This window comes from Bos mutus, chromosome 28 (assembly GCF_027580195.1).
Source record: "Bos mutus isolate GX-2022 chromosome 28, NWIPB_WYAK_1.1, whole genome shotgun sequence".
Lineage (NCBI taxonomy): Eukaryota > Metazoa > Chordata > Mammalia > Artiodactyla > Bovidae > Bos > Bos mutus.
This window is the reverse complement of record NC_091644.1, coordinates 32,105,390-32,126,794: the sequence shown is the minus strand read 5'-3', so window position 1 is coordinate 32,126,794 and position 21,405 is coordinate 32,105,390. Positions and strand designations below refer to the sequence as shown.

At 39.7% G+C, this 21,405-nt stretch overlaps 1 protein-coding gene across 7 annotated transcripts in view; it reads left to right on the top strand.

The window, feature by feature from the left end:
- Window positions 1-941: 941 nt before the first annotated feature.
- The window catches only part of CSGALNACT2 (chondroitin sulfate N-acetylgalactosaminyltransferase 2), a 63,192-nt gene continuing 42,728 nt past the window's right edge, over window positions 942-21,405 (top strand). For 5 of the 7 annotated variants that reach the window (XM_070364884.1, XM_070364883.1, XM_070364880.1 and 2 more), the window contains exon 1: window positions 943-1,096. The gene's annotated coding sequence lies outside the window, so the exon portion shown is untranslated. Of the gene's footprint in view, window positions 1,097-21,405 lie in introns of all 7 variants that reach the window. The other 2 variants (XM_070364885.1, XM_070364886.1) reach the window with 1 other exon arrangement.

The following is a 21,405-nucleotide window of genomic DNA, read 5'->3' as shown; positions in this document are numbered from 1 at the left end:
CCACATACCTGCTAGGCACAGTGCCAAACACTTCAAATACAAAATTGTTTAATCCTCACAACAATCTTAGGAAGTACATGCTGTGTTACTGTCCCCATAACATAGTTGAGAAAACAGGCTTGAAGAGGCTAAGTCCACGAAGCCTGCCAAGGTAACCAAATGCGGAAAGCAGAGCCCAGATAAGAGACCTAAGCCCTCTTAGCACAGTCATGTCCTGCCCAGACAAAGGCAGATGCCCGGTATCTCCTCTACTGCTCGGCTTGGGGCCTGACAAAGTGCCTTGGGGATGTCTCTGGAACAGCAATTGAACGATGGGAATGTCAGGGACGGCTTTTCTGCCCCCTCACCCACTGAAGTCAAGCAACGTCAGATCTCGAAGTCATTTTCCATAATGACTTCCAAAATCTACCCCAATCCCCTCCTTTCACATACAAGGAAATTAAAGGCCAAAGAAATGGAGTGACTGGAAGCCAGGGCTTCCTCGCTGGGGCTAAACACGCAGCCCAGCACTCCTGAGGATGCTCAGACATCTCTGGCGACCTGTCACTCCTCAGCTCACTTCCCACGCAGGCACTTAACGCCCCCTCGGTCTCCCAAGTCAGGGTTCCCGGGCAGGATCAGCACTGCCATCCTCTTTTGAGTCCCTCCCTTTTGCAAAGCCAGCCGTCCGGCCCAAGCTGGTACTCCCGTCCTTGTAGACGCCTGCTCGGGCAAAAGGGGTTTCCTGCCTCCCGCACTCTCCCAGCCTCCACAAATCGTTTTTTGAACTAGACACACGCGGTCACGCACACAGTGTAACAGATCATGGATTATAATCAGTACTGGATGCTAATTATTGCGCTTTCTTCGCCAAGCATTGCGCGCGGATGGGGCGGGGGCGGGGCCGGGGCGGGCGTGGGCGTGGCGAGATCGCTCCGCTGCGGCGGCCCCATTTCCTCACGCGCGCCGGAAGTGGAGGTCGGCGGCGCGGCGGCGCGCCCCGAGGGTGGGCGGTGAGGAGGTGGCGGCTTCAGAGAGCCGGGCGCCGCCCAGCAGTGCCTGCGGCTGGGGAGCTGGCGGCAGGGCAGCGGCTGCCGTGAGCAGATGGGTGAACGCGGTGAGTACCCAGCCGTCCTGGCTCACCGGCCTGCAGCTTCCAGAGCGCGGGTCCGGCCCTTGCGGGCGTGGGGCGCGGGTCCCGGACTGTGGGTCTCGGTCCTGGTCGGGTCACCTCACGGACGAGCTCTCCGGGGGGTCCTGTCCGCGTGGGGTCGCCGCACGGACAAGCCCTCCGGAGCCGGCTCCCGTGTCAGGAAAAGCTGCGGTTTTTCGGAGCGGTTTGAGTTGTCTTTTTATGAACAGTGCTGCCAGAGACCGTTGGTTTGCGTGTTTTATTTTTATCACGTTTTTTAAAAAAACCAATACACCACTGTCTCTGCTCCCCTCAGTGGATAAACTTTGTAGTCAGCTGTTACCTCTTTATTGCGTTAAATTAGTATTCTCTGGCGGCAGCCTCGCTTTCTGCCAGACGCTAGGCGCCTTTGAAAGACACACATTTGTGGAGCAATTAGTGGGGCTGAGGAGACCAAGGGACGGGAAACCTCTTGCATTTTCAGACTTCATCTTGAAAATTATACTATTCCAGAGCAACTTGCAGAGGAATAATTTGTAAACGCCATAGTGAGGCTTTTGTTGATATTATTGGCAGAATGAAAATTTGATTGTAAAAATCTTAAGCTTTTATCCTTCAGCCTGCTTTTCAGATTTATATGCGATGTCTGGATATTTAACTATCATTGATGGTTCTCAGGAGCTGGGCCTTCACTTTTGCTGGAATTAATGTTGTATTAAAATGTGTACTTCAAATGTGGAAGTAGGACTCCCAAGTATCTTATGACTGAGAATGTTAACGTTGGTTTTGTATTATTATTCTGATACCGTTTGTTTTAAATTGTCTTATGACTTAAAGAATGTAAAAAGGATTTTGGATATCCAGTATTTGTGGCTCAGAGAATTTTGGCATAAACATAGTTTTAGTCCATCAGTTTGGAAATTACATTTTTTCTTAACTTTTTGATTGAAGTATAAAATATATATGAAGTCATAAAGTGCATGAATCTTAGTTGTACAGCTCAGTGAACTTTTATGTATTTATTAAGTTTTGCAACCACCAGCCACATCATATTATATACCTATGGAACGTTTCCATCATTCCAGGAGATTCCCCCTGCTGCTTCTAAGTCAGTTATACCCCTGTGCCCGCCCCCCCATCCGTATTCAGATTTCTGTCTTCTATTCGTTTTGTTTAGTTGGGGGTTTATATTAAAGGAATCATACAGTATACTCCACATACTGCTTATGAGTTTCACCCATAATGTTTCATGTATCAGTAGTTTGTTCTTTTTTATTGTGTGTAGAATCCATTGCATGATTATATGACTATGCTGTTGGTTGATCTTTTTGTTTCCAGTTTTTCTATATTGTGTATTTTGAAGACTGCTATGAACATTCTTAACAAATGTCTTGGTGAAGATCTGTGTCAGCTGTGGAATGGCTAAATCATAAAGTAGATGGAAAATTACTTCTTAACCATCCTGGAGTCTTCCTTTTTAAAAAAATACAATTTGTTACCTTAACTTTTGTAACATTAAAGATTGGTAAAAAGCATAACCATTAATATTTTCAAGACTTAAGTGATTTATTACATATTATTTACTCCTTGGATTGCACATCTATGATTGTCATTATTTAACTGTCCCTTAGTTAAGTCTGTTGGATAAAGCTGGTGCCGTTTTGTTCTCAAAACTTAGGTAAGAACTGTTGTTACTCAAGTTAGTGGTTGTTAGGGGAAATGAAACACCGAAAGAAGGTGACTAAAAATGGATTGAAGAGTCATAGGATTGCAAGTCAAAACACTTAACACTGTTGTTGTCATACTGCACAAAGTTCTGAGTATAAATGTAAAATTGAATTATAAGATTAGTTACAATTGTGAATTTACTACAGGAGTACAGTGATTTCCACCTGTGCTGAGATAGTGATACATTTATCATGGAAACAGACCACAAAGATCACTAAACATTTGTGGGAAATGGTAGCACATAAAAGACACCCCTGACTGAACAAAACACAAAGGACTGGACCTGAAACAATGGAGTTCATGTAAGAAAAAGAAGAAAGCTTTAATATAAGTATTAATATGCCCAGATTTGGGAAGGTATGGCTCCCCCAGTGGCTCAGTGGTAAAGAATCAGCCTGCAGTGCAGGATATGCAGTAGATGTGTGTACGATCCCTGGGTGGGGAAGATCCCCGGAGGAGGAAATGGCAACCCACTCCAGTAATCTTGCTGGGACAATCCCATGGATAGAGGAGCCTGGTGAGCTACAGTCCATGGGGTTGCAAAGAGTCGGACATGACTGAGCAGCTGAGCACAGTCAGCAGTCACATACCTACTGAATATATACCAGCTGGCCTGAAAATACACAGTCAGTTCTTGAATATTAAAACATAGAGTGTTGGAAAAAGAACTTCCCTGGTGGTCCATTGGTTAAGACTCCAGGCTTCCACTGCAGGCGGCAAGGGTTCCATCCCTGGATGGGGAGCTAAGATTGCACATGCCATGCGTTGTGGCTCCTCCCCCAGAAAAGCTCTCATTGAGCATCCCCCCACCACCCCCCGCCCACGCCAGCTCATTGGACATGTTTTGAATTCAGAATCTTATTTCTCACCAAACTCTCATTCAAAGTAGTGGCAAAATAAAATCATTTTTACCCAGACCCACTTGGAATGTCTCAGGATGTACTATATCAAATGAAAAATTAATCCAAGAAAAATACATGTGGAATTCAAGAAACAGCAATGAAAGAAAACAGTAAAATGTATTTCTTTACTCCAAGGTATTGATAACTAGCTAAGAAGTTTAACGCAATGCAAAAGAATTCATAAGCCGGAGTATATAGTTTTTCAGTCTGTAATCTGCAACAGATATTTGACATGATTTTAAAGTTAATTGGGAAGGTGGATAATAGATAAAGCATGTTGGAAGGTTTGTCCCGAGTAAGGGAGAAGCTATAAATAACTGACCAATTACTGTTGAAATGAATGCTTTATGGAAATTTGTCCCAGCTGGAAAGTTCCATTTCCAGGGATTTATCCTGAAGATGAATTCACATGTGGAAAGTTATGTATACACATATAAGACTATTTCTGCTGAGATGTTAATAATGTCGGTGGATTTAGAAGAATACACAAAAACTAGAGAGGGGAACCTGGCCTCTGGGTTAGAAGGATAGGTGTCACTGTATGCCTTTATATTGTGTTTAACCTTTTTATTACATGTATTTGTTTGTGGAATTTTATAAATACAAAACATTTTTAAGAATGTAAAAATTTGTAAGGGTTTAGAGCATGGGTTTGATCCTACTTTCCTACTATGTGTGACCTAAGAGTGGCTTTTATATTTTTAAGTGCTTGGGGAAAAAAGAATAGTTTGTAACATGAAAATTATATGAAGTTAAAATTTCAGCATCCTTTAGAATGCACCTCTGCCATTCATTTACTCATTTTCTATGGCTGCCTTTGTGCTGTGAGGCAGAGTTGACTGGTTGTGATATTCACTGCTTGACCCTTTACCTAAAATGTTTGCTAACCCCTTATTTAGAGGCCAGAAATAGACTTCCATATATGTAGGAATTTTGCTTTGATTAAAGTGGCATTTCAAATTAGTGTCAAGAGCATGGATTATTTAATAAATTGTAAGAATTGACTATTTGAGGAAATAAATTTTATACTAGAATAATTTCTGGTAGGGAAGCCAAAATTGAGAAGTCCTGCAGGAAAAGATTGGTAGGTTTAACCGTTAACAGCAACAACAAAGCAAAACTTTGTGTAATGGGAAATAATGCCTAACACTTATTGAACACTAAATGATTGTCACGTTTTGCTTAATTTGTACAATAACACTTTAAGGTAGATTCTATAACTGTCCCCACCTAACAGATGAGAAAACTGAAGTTTATAGAGATTCAGGATTTGTTTGTATTGATGAGTTAGAAAGTGATAGAGCAGATGTGTGAACTCAGACCATCTGGCTCCTAAGACTGTTATACAGACAAAACCTGAAAGAAGTATTTGTAGTTTGTTAATCAATGGCACCCATTCCAGTACTCTCGCCTGGAAAATCCCATGGATGAAGGAGCCTGGTAGGCTGCAGTCCATGGGGTCAGACGAGTTGGACACGACTGAGCGACTTCACTTTCCCTTTTCACTTTCATGCATTGGAGAAGGAAATGGCAACCCACTCCAGTGTTCTTACCTGGAGAATCCCAGGGACGGGGGAGCCTGGTGGGCTGCCGTCTGTGGGGTCGCACAGAGTTGGACACAACTGAAGCGACTTAGCAACACCATTGTATAGATATTATCTATGTCAGCCGCATCTGGATCTGCTTCATCCCTTTTAGATAGACATTCTGTTATTTTCTGGTAGACATTCTGCAGTTTACTAAACCTTTCCCCTATTGAAGGACTTTAAATTGCTTTTATTTAGCTGTTATATCCCTGGAGTTCACGGTAAAGAATCTGCCTGCAGTGTAGGAGACCTGGGTTTGATCCTGAGTTGGGAAGATTCCCTGGAGAAGGGAATGACTACCCACTCCAGTATTCTTGTCTGAAGAAGTCTATGGACAGAGAAGCCTGGTGGGCTACAGTCCATGGAATCACAAAGAGTCAGACACGACTGAGCAACTAACACTCACTCACACTCATAACACTAGCAAATACCTTATGCATTGACTTTACGTATTAGTATGAATATTTCTGTAGTTTAGAATCTTAAACATGGAATTGCAAATTGTTGAATTAAAGGGCATGTGCATTTAAATCAAATTTGTCCTCCAAAAAATGAGAATGTGTGTGCATGTATGTCCATATATGTATTTTTAGTTTATCTTTGTCTGTATGTGTATGTGTATATTTTTAGTTTATCTTTCGTCATCCAGACAAACCATTTCTTTTTACAGACCAAGCCCAGAAAGGTTAAGTGTTATGCTCAAGATTGCATAGCTATTAAGTAGCTATGATTTGACTCTTTTTTATTGTGCTGCAGGCTACCTTTGGCACAATTTTCTGCTTTATCTATAATGATATTGATGTTACTGCATTTATCTTGCTGAAATCCACGTACCATAAGTTTAGTTTTGGTAAACTTGTGAAATCCATAAGTTTAGTTTTCCCCAGAAACACTCGTGAGAATTAATTCATCTGACATTACTTGTTCTTGACACCCAGCACTATGCCTCTCTTAGTGAGTTTGGACAATTATAATAAAGTACTTGTAGACTGAGGGCTTCCCCTGTGGCTCAGAAGCAGAGAATCTGCCTGCAGTGGAGGAGATGCAGATTAGATCCTTGGGTCTGGATGATCCCCTGGAGGAGGAAATGGCAGCTCATTCCACTATGCTTGCCGGGAAAATCCCATGGACAGAGGAGCCTGGTGGGCTACAGTTTGTGGGGTCACAAAGAGTCAGATGCAACTAAGCAGGTGACCATAGACTGAGTGACTTATAACAAGTATATTTCTCAAGTTTGAGATCCGGATGTCAGCATGATTGAGTTGTGTTGAGGACCATAACCCTCTTCCAGGCTGTATCTTATTGTATCTTCACAAAGCAGAAGAGGGCTACTTTGTTCCCTCTTAGGGCTTCCCTGGCTGGCTCAGAGGGTAAGGAGTCTGCTTGCAGTGCAGGAGACCTGGGTTCAATCCCTGAGTTGGGAAGATCCTCCGGAGAAGGAAATGGCAACCCGCTCCAGTATTCTTGCCTGGAAAATCCCATGGACAGAGGAGCGTGGCAGGCTACAGTCCATGGTGTTGCAAGAGTCGGATACGACTGAGCGACTTCACTTTTGTTCTCTCATAAGAGCATAAGTCCCATTCAAGAGGGCTCCACCTTCACGAACTGATGAACTGCCAAAGGCCTTGACTCCTAATACTGCCATATTGGGGTTTAGGATTTTAACATATGAATTTGCTGGGGGGTGGTGGGTGCGGCTCATTCATTGCAGTGCCTGGACACACAGTAGGTACTCAAAATATTTGTTGAATGCACACTGCCTTTTGGTAATCAGTATTTCTAAATATCTATAAAACATTTATTCAGTAACATGTTAAAGAATCCATGTATCATTGGAATATTCATCAGTTGCTCAAGAAAGAAGAAGTTCTAATTCCCTCCCTCACATATGTTTGTACTTCATGTTTAGTCTACTGACAGGGTTTGTTTTCCTAATAATTTTTGTGACTTTGTTTAAATGAACTCAAAATTATGTATTAAGTTTTTGAAAACTTAATAAATTATTCTGCACAGAAAATTTAGGCAGATTATACAGACTAGAACTTTGAAAATAAATATTCAGATTCAAATGAATTGCTTGTATTTTGCAGAAGACAGGCTACTCTTATTGCAGAAGTTAGTTTGGCATCCTGCAGTGTAAGCATTCAGGAAGTGATGTTTGAAAAGTTTATTAGTAGTTCCATAAAATTATAGAATCAAATGTTTGAGTAGGAACTGGAAAGGTCATACTATGTAGGGATCGGTACTGTAGAATGAACTATCTTTAATACTCTCTTCTTGTCTCAAAATCACAAGGCAAATAGAAAAGATGAATGAGACTTTCAGGGTAATCCAAGCTCTACTTTTGTAGGGATGGAGCCTGGGGTATTCTTAGTTTTTTTTTTTTTTTTTTTAATATAAATTTATTTTAATTGGAGGCTAATTTACTTTACAATATTGTATTGGTTTTGCTATACATCAACATGAATCCGTCATGGGTGTACACGTATTCCCAATCCTGAAACCTCCTCCCACCTCCCTCCCCATACCATCCCTCTGGGTCATCCCAGTGCACCAGCCCCGAGCATCCTGTATCGTGCATCGAACCTGGACTGGTGATTTGTTTCACATATGATATTATGTAAATCTTTGTACTTGTCCAAATGACCAAAATGGAGTTTACTTGCAAATGCCTCTTTGACACTACTACTCGAACTAAATCGGATTTGGTTTTATTTTTTAAACAGCTTCACTGAGGTATAATTGACTTATAATACCCTACACATTTAAAGTATAAAATTTGATGATTTGAACATGTCTACCTGAAATCATCACCACACTCAAAATGATAGACATATCCATCACTACCAAAAGTTTCTTTGTGCCCTTTAATAATTTCTTCCTGGTATCACCTTCCCCTACTCTCACCGCATTCCAAGCAACCACTAACTGCTGTGCTTTCTGTCACTACAAATTACCTTACATTGTCTTGAATTTATATAAATGGAATCTTTCTTTCATTGTACTCTTTTTATTGTTGGACTTCTATTATTGACATTAATCCGTATTAAAGCTCAGTCACTCCCGTCTCTTTGTGACCCTTTGAACTGTAGCCTGTCAGGCTCCTCTGTCCATGAGATTTTTCAGGCAAGAATACTGCAGTGGGTTGCCACTTCCTCCTCCAGGGGACCTTCCTGACCCAGGGATCGCTCTGTCTCTCCTGTTACAGGTGGATTCTTTACTCACTGAGCCATTGGGGAAACCCGTTGACATCGGTGTCAGTAGTTTATTCCTTTTTGTTACTAGCGGTGTTCCCACTGTATGGCTGTACTAGTTTGTTTATCCATTCACTTGTTAATAGACATTTTAGTTGCTTCTAGTGTTTGGCTGTTTCCTGTACAGCTGTTTTGAACATATGTGCACAAGTCTTTGTATGGACATATACTTTCATTTCTCTTGGTTAAATATCTAGGAATGGAATGGCTCAGTCAAATGATAGGCTTATATTTAACTTGTTAAGAAACTGAAACCATCTTGCATTATCACCAGCAGTGTATGGAAGTTCTAACTCCTCCACTTGTCACTAACATCAGGCTTTTCAATTTTAGCCCATCTAAGATTAACCATTGTGGTGTCTCATTATGTTTTGAATTTGTATTTCCCTAATGGCTAATAATGATGCTAAAGCTGAAACTCCAGTACTTTGGCCACCTCATGCGAAGAGTTGACTCATTGGAAAAGACTCTGATGCTGGGAGGGATTGGGGGCAGGAGGAGAAGGGGACGACAGAGGATGAGATGGCTGGATGGCATCATTGACTCGATGGACGGGAGTCTGAGTGAACTTCGGGAGTTGGTGATGGACAGGGAGGCCTGGCATGCTGCGATTCGTGGGTTCGCAGAGTCGGACATGACTGAGTGACTGATCTGATCTGAATGGCTAACAGTGTTGAGTTGGAGAAGGCAATGGCACCCCACTCCAGTACTCTTGCCTGGAAAATCCCATGGACGGAGGAGCCTGGTGGGCTGCAGTCCATGGGGTCGCTAGAAGTCGGACATGACTGAGCGACTTCACTTTATTTTTTAAGTTTCATGCATTGGAGAAGGAAATGGCAACCCACTCCAGTCTTCTTTCCTGGAGCATCCTAGGGACGGGGGAGCCTGGTGGGCTGCCGTCTATGGGGTCGCACAGAGTCGGACACCACTGAAGGGACTTAGCAGCAGCAGCAGCAACAGTGTTGAGTATTTTTTTCATGTTCTTATTTAAAGTGTTTCCTCACATCTTTTGCCGATTTTTAAAATTGTGTTTGTTTTGTTATTGCATTCTGATACTTTTTAAAATATATTCTGAATATGTCTTTTATCATATATTTGATTCACCCATATTTTTTCCTGGTCTGTGACTTGTTTTTCCATTCCCTTAATAGTGTTCTTCAAAGAGCACAAATTTTGATGAAGTTCAATTTATTAATTATGCTGTTAGTTACATATCAAAGAAATCTTTGCCTAATTCAAGGGCACAAAGATTTTCCCCTATGCTTCTAGTTTTATAGTTTGCATATAGAACTATGATTCATTTTGTGATTTTTTTTAAGTTGAAGTGTAGTTAACTTAAAATATCATTTGAGTTTTCAAGTGTACGACATAGTGATTCACTATTTTTATAGGTTATTCTCCATTGAAAGTTATTATAAAATATCAGCTGTGTTCCCTGTGCTATCCATACATCCTTGTATGGTACTGATACCTAGGAGTTCATACCTCTTACTCCCTTCCCCTGTCATGCCCCTTCCCCCGTGACTCACTCTGAACTGGACGCTAGTGCATATGAAGCAGTGTCTCATTGTGGTTTTCATTTTCCTGTTGGATTATGATGTTGAGCGTCTTTTTATATTGCTTGTAGACTTAATCTTTAAAGAAATGTCTACTCATACCTTTTGGATTACGTATCTTTTTTTTTTTTTGTCTGCATCAGGCAGCATGCAGAATCTTAGTTTCCTGACCAGAAATGGAGCCCATGCCCTCTGCATTGGAAGCACAGAGTCTTAACCACTGGACTGCCAGGGAATTCCCTGTTATTTATCTTTTTAATGTTGAGTAGTAAGAGTTCTTTATATATTCTAGATGCAGACCTCTATCAGATATATGATTTACAAATATTTTCTCCCATCCTTTTCACTTTCTTGATGATACCCTTTGCAGCACAAAAGTTTTTAATTTTAATGAAGTCTACTTTATTTGATCTTTGGTATTTTGATGTCATATCGAAGAAACCATTGCCCAGTCTAAGGTCCCAAAGATTTACACTTATTTTTTTTGTAAGTGCTTAGCTTTATAGTTTTAACTCTAAAACACTTAGATCTTTGATCCATTTTGGGTTAATTTTTGACTGTAGGGTAAGGTAGAGATTCAGTTTTGTTCTTTTGCTTGTGAGCATCTAGGTATTCTGCTGCTAAGTCGCTTCAGTCGTGTCCGACTTTCTGCGACCCCATAGACGGCAGCCCACCAGGCTCCCCCGTCCCTGGGATTCTCCAGGCAAGAACACTGGAGTGGGTTGCTATTTCCTTCTCCAATGCATGAAAGTGAAAAGGGAAAGTGAAGTCGCTCAGTCGTGTCCTGCTCTTAGCGACCCTATGGACTGTAACCTACCAGGCTCCTCCAACCATGGGATTTTCCAGGCAAGAGTACTGGAGTGGGGTGCCATTGCCTAGCACCACTTATTAAAAAGACTGTTCTTTTTCCATTGAGTTACCTTGCCACCTTTGTTGAGAATCAGTTGACTTAATGTGAAGGTTTATTTCTAGACCCTCAATTCTGCCCCATTGATCCATATGTCTAGTCTTATGCTAGTTCCATGCTCTCTTGATTACTATAGCTTTGAAGTAAGTTTTAAAATGGAAAAGTTGAATTCTACAATTTTGTTCTTCTTTCTTAGTACTGTTTTGGCTATTGTGGGTTCCTTGAATTTCCATGTGAGTTTTAGGATAAGCTTGTCAATTTCTGTAAAGCTGGGAATCTGAAGGAGATTGTGTTGAATCTGTAAATCAATTTGGAGAGTATTGCCATCTTAATAATATTAAGTCTTCCAGTCAGTGACCATTGCTATCTTTCCATTTATTTAAATCTTTAGTTTCTTTTAACAGTGTTTTGTAGTTTTCAGAGTACAGGACTTAAACTTTTTTTTTTTTTAATTAAGGTATAGTTGATTTACAGTGCTGTGCTAATTTCTGCTGTACAGCAAAATGATTCAGTTATACATACATAGACATTCTTTTTAAATATTCTTTTCCCTTATAGTTTATCCCAGGAGATTGGATATAGTTTCTTTGCCATACAGTAGGACCTTGTTGTTTATCTATTCTAAATGTAATAGTGTGCATCTACTAACCCAAAACTCAGTCTTTCCCTCTCCCTCCCCCCAACCCCATGGCAACCACAAGTCTGTTTTCTGTGTCTGTGAGTCTGTTTCTTTTTTGCTGATAGGCTCATTTGTGCCATATTTTAGATTCCACATATAAGTGATATGGTGTTTGTCTGTTTCTGACACTTCACTTAGCATGATAATCTCTAATTGCATCCATGTTGCTGCAGATGACTTTCATTCTTTTTTATGGCTGAGTAGTATTCCACTGTATATGTGTACCACATATTCTTTATACATTCATCTGTTGATGCACATTTAGGTTATTTCCATGTATTGACTATTGTTAACAGTACTGCTATGAACATAGGATCTTTTGATATTATAGTTTTACCAAGTATGTGCTCAGGAGTGGGATTTCTGGATCATGTGGTAATTCTGTTGTTAGTTTTTTAAGAAACTTCACACTGTTTTCCATAGTGGCTGTGCCAACTTATATACCCATCAACAGTATAGAAGGGTTCCCTTCTATCCACGCCCTCTGCTGCATTTGCTGTTTGTACACTTCTTAATTTTGGTTATTCTGACTGGTGTGAGGTGGTACCTTGTAGCTTTGATTTGCATTTCTCTAATAATTAGTGATATTGAGCATATTTTCATGTGCCTACTGGCCATCTGTATATTTTCTTTGGAGAACTATCTATTAAGGTCTTCTGCCCGTTTTTTAATTGGCTTTTTTTGTTGTTGAATTGTATGGCCTCTTTGTATATTTTGGAGGTCAAGCCCTTGTCAGTGACATCATTTGCACATATTTTCTCTCTCTGTAGTTTGTCTTTTCATTGTTTTTAAATGGTTGCCTTTACTGTGTAAAAGCTTGTAAGTTTGATTAGGTCCCATTTGTTTATTTTTGTTTTTATTTCTATTGCCTTGGGAAACTGACCTAAGAAAACATTGGTGTAATTTATGTAAGAGAATGTTTTGCCCATGCTCTGTTCTAGGAGTTTTATGGTGTCGTGTCTTATTTCTAAAGAGCTCTTTGAGCCATTTTGAGCTTGTTTTTGTGCATGGTGTGAGGGTATGTTCTGACTTCATTGATTTGCATGCAGCTGATCACCTTTCCATGCATTACTTGCTGAAGAGGTTATCCTTTTCCCATTTTATGTTTGTTGAAGATTAATTGACTTCAGGTGTGTGGGTTTATTTCTGGACTCTATTACTTTCCACTGATCCAAATGTCCTGTTTTTGTACCAATACCACACTTTTCTTTACTGTAGCTTTGGTGTTGTCTGAAGTCTGAGAGAGAGAGTTACGCCTCTTGCTTTGTTTTTCCCCCCTCAGAATTGCTTTGTCAATTCTGTGTCTTTTATGATTCCATATACATTTTTGGAGTGTGGGATTTCTTAACATTTCTTTGAATCATGCTTTAATTTTCCTTTATTAATGTTTTATAGTTCTCATCGTATAAGTCTTTCACTTCCCTGGTCAGGTTTATTCCTAGGTTTGGGTTTTTTTGGTTGTTGTTTTGGTGTGATTTTAAAAGATGTTACATTCTCTTTACATTCTCTTTCTGATTTTTTATTGTTAGTGTAAATAAATGCAACCAATTTTTGAATGTTAATCTTGTATCCTGCCAATGTGCTGAATTCATTTACTAGATCTAGTAGTTTTTGTGTCCAATGTGCTGAATTCATATACTAGATCTAGTAGTTTTTGTGTGGCGTCATTAGGATTTTCTCTATATAATATCGTGTCATCTGCATATAGTGACAGTTTTACCTCTTCTCCTTCCAATTTGGGTATCTTTTATTTCTTTTTTTTGTTTGATTGCTGTGGCTGGGACTTTTAACACTGTATTGAATAGAAGTGGTTAGCGTGGGCATCCTTGTCTTGTTCCAGATTTTAGCAGACAAGTTTTCAGCTTTTCACCATTGAGTATTATTTTGGCAGTGGGTTTGTCATAAATGGCTTTTATTATTTAGAGATATATTCCCTTTGTACCCTCTGGTAAGAGTTTTTATCATGGATGAATGTTGAATTTAGTCAGATGTGTTTTCTGCATCTGTTAAGATGATCATGTGGTTTTTGACTTTTCTTTTTTAATGTGATATATTACATTGATTTACATACATTGAGTCATCCTTGTGAACTTGGATTGAATCCCACGTGGTCATGGTGTATGATCTTTTTATATGTTGTTGATTGGTTTGCTAATATTTTGTTGAGAATTTTTGCATCTATAATCATCAAAGATATTGACCTGTGATTTTCTTTTTTGGTGGTTATCTTTGGTTTGGTATCAAGGTTGATGGTGGCTTCATAAAATGTCTTCGGGATATTCCCTCCTCTTCAGTCTTTTGGAAGCTTTTGAGAAGGATCGGTATAAATTCTTTGTATATTTGGTAGAATTTGCCTGTGATGCCATCTGGTCCTGGACTTTTGTTTGTAGGGAGTTTTTTGTTTGTTTTGATTTTTGATTTTTAAAGATTATATTTCACTCTTAGTGATTGGTCTGTTCAAATTAGCTCTTTCTTCTTGCCTGTGATGCCATCTGGTCCTGGACTTTTGTTTGTAGGCAGTTTTTTGTTTGTTTTGATTTTTTAAAGATTGTATTTCACTTTTAGTAATTGGTTTGTTCAAATTAGCTCCTCTGTCTCGTTTTGATGGGCTGCTTCTAGAAAGTTGTCCATTTCTTGTAGACTGTCATTGTTGACATATAATTATTCATAGTATTCTCTTATATATTTTTTTCATGTATTTCTGTGATATTGGTTGAGGTTTCTCCTTTTGCATTTTTTATCTTATTTGGATTCTCTCTCTCCTTCTTGGTAAGCCTGGCCAGAGGTTTGTCAGTTTTGTTTCAAACCAACTCTTGGTTTTAGTGATTTTTTTTTCTATTTTTTTTTAATCTCTATTTTGTTTGTTTCCTGCCTGATAGTTATTATTTCCTTCCTTCTGCTGACTTTAGTTTTTGTTTGTCCTTCTTTTTCTAAATCTTTTCAGTCAGTTCAGTCGCTCAGTCGTGTCCAACTCTTTGCGACCCCACGGACTGCAGAACACCAGGCCTCCCTGTCCATCACCAACTCCCGGAGTTTACTCAAACTCATGTCCATTGAGTCGGTGATACCCCAGTCATCTCATCCTCTGTAGTCCCCTTTTCCTCCTGCGTTCAATCTTTCCCAGCATCAGGGTCTTTTCCAATGAGTCAGTTCTTCACATTGGGTGGCCAAAGTATTGGAGTTTCAGCATCAGTCCTTCCAAAGAATATTCAGGATTGATGAAGTGGTAAGTTAGGTTGTTTAATTTTACTGGAGATTTTTCTTGCCTTTTTTTTTTTTTTTTTTGAGGAAGGTCTGTATCACTATGAACTTCCCTCTGAGAACTGCTTTTCCTGCATCCCATGCTTTATATTATTCCATGAAAGTGAAAGTTGCTCAGTCATATCCGACTCTTTGCGACCCCATCGACTATATAGTCCATGGAATTCTCCAGGCCAGAATACTGGCATGGGTAGTCTTTCCCTTCTCTAGGGGATCTTCCCAACCCAGGGATCAAACCCAGGTCTCCCACATTCCGGGCTGATTCTTTACCAGCTGAGCCACAAGGGAAGCCCAAGATTACTGGAGTGGGTATTCTATCCCTTCTTCAGTGGATCTTCACGACCCAGGAATTGAACCAGGGTCTCCTGCATTTCAGGTGGATTCTTTACCAACTGAGCTATCAGGGAAGCCTATATTATTCCATAGATCTCTTATAATTGCTTTCTTTTTATTTTTTTTTTTACTTTCTACCTGCTGTTTTGATTGGGTAATTTCCATTATTCTATCTTCCAAATTACTTATTCTTTCTTCTGCATTATTCATTCTGCTATTCATTGCGTTTAGCTCAGGTTTTATCTTGGCAAATCAATTTTCTAATTTTTCTTGACTCCTCCATATAGTTTCTCGTTCCTTTTTACAGTAATCTGCATTTCTGTTGCTACGCTTTCTTGATTCTTTACTTAAGTATCTTCATTACCTCCTTTTGAACTTGGTGTCAGACCAAAGAGATCTGTTTTATTGCTTGTTCCATCAGGGGAATTCTCTTGGACTATTGGTTTCTCTGCTTCTTCATTTTGCTTATATTTCTGTTACTCTATGAGTTTAGGAGAAACAGTTATCTACTATAATCTTGGAGAGCTGTTTATAGTCAGGAGCATCCCTGTGTGGCCTGTGTGGATTTAATATATGTTTGATGTCAGGGCTGGTGTTTTTTTTTTTTTTGGCATGCTAATAGGAAAACATTTTATAGCCTACATGTTTTATCAATTGTACCAAATTGTGACACAAACATTGTACATGTGCTTTTAGCAGTAGACTTAAAAGTAAGCAGTGATATGTTATGAGTAGTTATACGCTGTAAAAACTTCACTAGATAATTTTCTTTCCATCCTGAACACTGGGGTAAAAAATACGTTTAGAAGAAATACAATAACTTTCCTAGTTTGTTGAGTGATTTTATCAGGAAATGGTGCTGGATTTTGTGAAATGTTTTTCTGTCTGTTGATACAATCTTATAGGGTTTGTCCTTTATTCTATTGATGTGGTGTATTGCATTAATTGAGTTTCAGATGGTAAATCCAGCTTGCATTTTTGGGATAAATTTCAGTTGGTCATGGTGTTGTGTGTTGATAGATTTAGTGTGCTTATATTTTGTTGAGGATTTTTGTGTCTGTATTTATAAGGAATGTTATTTTCCATTGATATCTTTGTCTGGTTTTGATATCAAGAGTAATACTGGCCTTATGGAGTGAGTTAAGAAGTATTCTGTTTTTTGAAGGATTTTGTGAAGAACTGATATTAATTCTTATTAATGCTTGAATTCACTGGTAAAACTATCTGGTTCTGAATTTCTCTTGGTGGGTGGTTTTTTTCATTGCTAATTCAGTCTTATTACAGATCTATTTATATTTGCTGTTTCTCCTGAGTCAGTTACAGTAGTTTGTCTAGGAATTTACCCATTTCATTCAGTTATATTTTAAAGCAATTTAAATAATAAAAGAAATCTTGAGGCGTTCCTGGCAGTTCAGTGGTTAGGATGCTGTGCTTTCACTGCTGTGGCCCAGGTTCAGTCCTGGTCATGGAACTACTAATCCCACAAGGTGTGTGATGCAACCAAAAGAAAAAAAAGGAAGAAAGGAAGAAATCTTGTAATTATCCATGAAGTTAACACTTCTTGTTTCTTCATTGCTTTGTGTTGATCCATATATTCAACTGCTAACATTTTCTTTCTGCTTAAAGGACTTTAGAGCAGGTCTGATGATGAATTATTTTTAACTTTCTAATGTCTAAAAAAAGTTTTTTGCCTTTATTCTTGAAAGACACTTTTTTATTTTTCCTTTCAGTTTCATAAAGACATTGCCCCATTGTCTTTGTTTCTTGTATGTGTATGATGTGTCTCTCCTAGGGTTCACTTTAGGGTTTTCTGTTTATCAGTAGGATTTAAGCAGTTCAATTATCATGAGCCTTACTTTAGTTTTCTTTGTGGCTTTTGTATTTGGTATTCATTGAGCTGCTTGCAGTGGCACCCCACTCCAGTACTTTTGCCTGGAAAATCCCATGGACAGAGGAGCCTGCTAGGCTGCAGTCCATGGGGTCACTAGAGTCGGACACGACTGAGCGACTTCACTTTTACTTTTCACTTTCATGCATTGGAGAAGGAAATGGCAACCCACTCCAGTGTTCTTGCCTGGAGAGTCCCAGGGACGGGGGAGCCTGGTGGGCTGCCGTCTGTGGGGTCGCACAGAGTCGGACACGACTGAAGCGACTTAGCAGCAGCAGCAGAGCTTCTTGCATCTATATGTTGATAGTTTTCATCAAATTTGGAAAATTTTCAGCCTTATTGCTTTAAATATTTCCCCTAGCCCCCTCCCCCTTCTTTGGAGACTCTGTTGTTCAGTCACTAAGTCGTGTCCGACTCTTTGCAACCCTGTGAACTGCAGCACACTAGGCTTCCCTCTCTCACTATCTCCCAGAGTTTTCTCAAACTCATGTCCATTGAGTCAGTGATGCCAACCAACCATCTCATTCTCTGTTGCCCACTTCTCCTCTTGCCCTCAGTCTTTCCCAGGACCAGGTCTTTTGCTCTTAACATCAGGTGGCCGGATTGTTGGAGCTTCAGCTTCAGCATCAGTCCTTCCAGTGAATATTCAGGGTTGATTTCCTTTAGGATTGACTGGTTTCATCTTCTTGCTGTCTAAGGGACTCTAAAGAGTCTTCTCCAGCACCATAGTTAAAAGCATCAATTCTTCAACACTCAGCCTTCTTTACGATTCAGCTAATTATATATATATTAGGCTGCTTGAAGTGGTCACACTGGCTCCTTGAAGCTTCAGTTCAGTTCAGTCACTCAGTCGTGTCCGACTGTCTGCGACCACATAAACTGCAGCACACCAGGCCACCCTGTCCATCACTAACTCCCAGAGTCTACCCAAACCCATGTCCATCGAGTCGGTGATGCCATCCAACCATCTCATCCTCTGTTGTCCCCTTCTCCTCCTGCCCTCAATCTTTCCCAGCATCAGGGTCTTTTCAAATAAGTCAGTTCTTCACAACAGGTGGCCAAAGTATTGGAGTTTCAGCTTCAGCATCAGTCTTTCCAGTGAATATTCAGGACTGATTTCCTTTAGGATGGACTGGTTGGATCTCCTTGCAGTCCAAGGGACTCTCAAGAGTCTTCTCCAACACCACAGTTCAAAACCATCAATTCTTCGGCACTCAGCTTTCTTCACAGTCCAACTCTCACATCCATACATGACCACTGGAAAAACCATAACTTGACTAGACAGACCTTTGTTGGCAAAGTAATGTCTCTGCTTCTTAATATGCTGTCTAGGTTGGTCATAACTTTCCTTCCAAGGAGTAAGCATCTTTTAATTTCATGGCTGCAGTCACCATCTGCAGTGATTTTGGAGTCCCCCAAAATAAAGTCTGCCAGTTTCCACTGTTTCCCCATCTATTTCCCATGAAGTGAGGGGACCAGATGCCATGATCTTAATTTTCTGAATGTTGAGCTTTAAGCCAACTTTTTCACTCTCCTCTTTCACTTTCATCAAGAGGCTCTTTAGTTCTTCTTCACTTTCTGCCATAAGGGTGGTGTCATCTGCATATCTGAGGTTATTGATATTTCCCCGGCAATCTTGATTCCAGCTTGTGCTTCCTCCAGCCCAGCGTTTCTCATGATGTACTCTGCATATAAGTTAAATAAGCAGGGTGACAATATACAGCCTTGGTGTACTCCTTTTCCTATTTGGAACCAGTCTGTTGTTCCATGTCCAGTTCTAGTTGCTTCCTGACCTGCATATAGGTTTCTCAAGAGGCAGGTCAGGTGGTCTGGTATTCCCATTTCTTTCAGAATTTTCCACAGTTTATTGTGATCCACACAGTCAAAGGCTTTGGCATAGTCAGTAAAGCAGAAAGAGATGTTTACCAGGTGCTTTATTCATGTTTTTCATTGTTTTTTCCTTCAATGTTTTGAACAATTTGTTATGTCTTCAATTCATTATTAGTTTGTTGTGAAATATTTAGCCTACTACTAATCCTGTTCAGTGTATCTTAAATCTCATACATTGACGTTTTCATCTCTGTAGTTTAATTTGAGTGTTTTTTTTTTTGTCATTTGTCTCTCCCTATGTTTTTTGGACATGAGTGTCTTTTAAATACAGTTGTAATAACTTTTTTAATGTATTTCTGTGAATTCCAGCATCTGTGTCTTTCTAGGTCAATTTCAATCATTAATTTTTAAAATTATGGATTGCGTTTTTCTTTGTATGTCTGATCATTTTTGTTTGGATGTCAAAAAATTGAATTTTATTTTACTGAATGCTAAATATTTTTATATTTCTATAAATATTTGTGAGGCTTGTGCAATTAAATGGAAACAATTTGATCCTTTCAGGTCTTGCTTTTAAGATTTGTTGGCAGGATCAGGTCCATGTTTAGTCTGGGGCTAATTATTTCCCACTACTGAGGCAAGACCTTTTTGAGTCCTCTACCCAGTCAGTGCCCCGTGAATTTGAAGTTTTCCAGTCTGTCTGGTGGGAACATGCACGGTTCCTGGTCCTGTTTGAGTGCTGAGCTCTGTGTCTTCTCATTTTTATGTGCTTCTTTCCTTAGCTGCAGTTAGTTTCTTTGTGTGCCTGCCCTCTCAGTACTCTGCTGCACACCCAAAGGCTGTCCTCTGAAGATCCCTGGCCTTCTCTCCGTGTGCAGCTCTGTCCTCTGGTACTGTATCCTTTGAACCTGGTTGCCTTGGTCTCCTCAGAGTGTCAGCTTCCCCTCCTCAACTCAGGGAGTTAGCTGGGCTCCGCTTAAGAGAGGACTTCCTGTGCTGTGGTGTAGAAACTAAGGCAGTTAGCTGTGCGGGCACTTGTTTCTTGTTCTTCCAGAGATCAGTGTACTTTATTACCTAATGTTCAGAATTTTGAAAATCATTGTTTCGTATATTGGGTTTATTTTTTAATCGATTTTGTTTGTGTTTAGTTGTTTCAAGTGTGAGAGTAAATCTGGTCCATATTACTTCATCTTGGCTATAAGAGGAAATCTGTTAGTTTGTTTTAAAGAGTAAGAATTGATGGCTCCTAATCTTTCTGTCTGGGGATTTCCTGGTGGCTCAGTGGTAAAGAATGCGCCTGCCAACACAGAAGACTCAGGAGATGTGGGTTCGATTCTTAGGTGGGGAAGATCCCTGGAGTAGGAAATAGCAACCAAGTCTAGTATTCTGCCTGGAAAACCCCATGGATATGGGAGCCTGGCAGGCTTAGTGACTTAACAGCAACAACAATAAGGATTTCTTTCTACTCCGAGCTCTTTGATTTTGTTTTACATCTGTGACAGTTGCATTTTTCATTTCCACAATATCCCACCCTCAGAATACTTAACTATCTGCTGTTGGTGCTTGGTTGCTTGGGATTACCTTTGGGTTATGAATGAATCTTGTTTATCATACAAACACACTACTACAGTGATGGCAGTCAGGGGGTAACAGCATGAAAATGGGTGTGTTCTCTCATACTATTCTTAACATATTTAGAGCTGTCGTAATCCAGTTTTTTAGGATGTTGTTAAAGAATTTCTTATAGGAACTAGGTAGATAAGACTTTAATTGGAATGCTTAAAATAGAATGCGTCTTTTATGGTTAACAACTATGGAGCTCTGCAACTAACATTTATATTCTAAAGTAATTACAACAACTCTTTCATTTCAGTGGGTAATATTCAGTGTAAGATATTTAACTGTAAAACAGGCATGTAAGATCTCTCAGACCTGTATTTTGCTTAAAGGAAAGAGAAAGATGATCTTGGCTTTAATGCGATCACTTAATAGTTATATTACCATATTTAAATTAAATCTTTTCATTTCTGTTTTTCCTAGACAAAATGGAGATTAAAACAGCACTGTTGTGAAAGGATGGCATGAGAAATGTATAAAAATACTTTATAAATCAGTATTTTTCAAGATTTTTGGATCACAACTCATAAACATTTTGTGTGGCTAGCTCATATGTGTGTATGTGTATGATTTACAATACAAAGTTTGCTACTGTACATAATGTATGCCAATATTTCCTGTTCTGTTTCATTGAAAAGTAAACCTTAGGTGCGTGTGGGTGCATTCACTTGGATTCAACTCTGTGTAACCCCATGGATTGTAGTCCCCCCCTAGGCTCCTCTGTCCATCGAATTTTCCAGACAAGAATATTGG